Source organism: Octopus bimaculoides, chromosome 13, assembly GCF_001194135.2.
Source record: "Octopus bimaculoides isolate UCB-OBI-ISO-001 chromosome 13, ASM119413v2, whole genome shotgun sequence".
In the NCBI taxonomy this organism is placed as follows: domain Eukaryota; kingdom Metazoa; phylum Mollusca; class Cephalopoda; order Octopoda; family Octopodidae; genus Octopus; species Octopus bimaculoides.
The window spans coordinates 5,631,755-5,633,220 of NC_068993.1; positions in this window are offsets into that span (position 1 = coordinate 5,631,755).

Sequence of the window (1,466 nt, forward strand, 5' to 3'; positions counted from 1 at the left end):
TGTAGCGCCTTGGCGCTTTACTTCTGCTCGGTCACGACTGACATGGGCTGGAACCATTGTTTCTTATGGGAAGTGGGGGGCGGGGAGAGCTGAGAATTGAAAAAAAGGGGCGGACAAATTGCCAATGTTTAATAAATTTAAGATGGTTTTAAATCTTTTAAACTTGAGCAACCATAGAGAAGAAAGAAGGCGGCATTGTCCGAGAGTCTGTAATGCGGTGACGACAACGATCCTGGATGGCGAATGTTCGTAGCTCACACGTTAAGGGAGCTCTTTCCATTAAGGCTTAGTTTGTTTTCTGGTTTCGATTTCTTGACTGGACCAGTTTCGTTTCAATTTCAATGTCGTTGATATCTCTCATCTAACATCCTTTTTTTGTCTCCCATTCCAATCCATCGTTGACCTCTCCCACTTAATATTTAACTACTTACCTGTATACAAAGCGATGTTGACAGTGTTGGTTGTAGTTTAGCTCTGTGTCAACCATGATGAAACAAACTCTACTATGAAATGGGCTCCAACCGTGACAATCCTTTTTCATTTTTGTTTCTTTTAGTCATGATGTATCTTGGACTACATTATCCAACGAGTCCTTTATCTTTTTTTAAAACACGTTGAGATATGATATGAGAGGCATTTCACTATTATTCTTAGGCGGTCGAGACACCATGCAAATGGTCTCCCACTGGATCGAGTTGGGGCGGCTAAAAGAAAACTAGGCGCCAACCCTTAATAAGGAAGGGGTTACTTCTGGCGAGTAATGGTGGAGTACGATCGGACTGAATAACTTAGAAGACTTACCTGTAAAAGACTTACCTGCAAAAGACTTATTCTGTAGCCATTCACTTGAGACTAAAATACTGTTACACATACGTGATACTCCAGATTACAAGATTTTTGTCAAATGATTGCAGCTTGTTGATGGATGGGATTTTGTCAAGACCATAATTCTTTTTTTTAAAGCACTTTAGAAATTCCCTATGCATTGTGTAAACAACCTCGATACCTTGTTCTGTTGATTACACTGAAGTTTTTGTATAAAGTGAAGAACTTATCAGGAAAAAAATGAAGAAATGAGGTCGCACTGAGATATCAACAGTGTTTATTATGGCTGTGGGAGGCTATCGTTCCGCCGAGGTCGACTTTGCCTTTCATCCTTTGGGGGTCGATTAAATAAGTACCAGTTACGCACTGGGGTCGATATAATCAATTTAACCCGTTTGTCTGTCCTTGTTTCTCCCCACTGTGTGTAGCCCCTTGTGGGCAGTAAAGAAAAAAAGGGAGGCTATAGTTGTTGTTGACTGGTTCGAAATCAAGAAAGCTTGTGATCAAAAGGCCTTACAGTCATGGCCATCATGCCTTAACGGCAAATTGGTAGAAACGTTAGAACGTCCATGAGCTGTCTTACGGTATCTATTTCGGTTTCTTTCTTTCTGAGTTCAAATCCTACCAAACTCAACCTTACT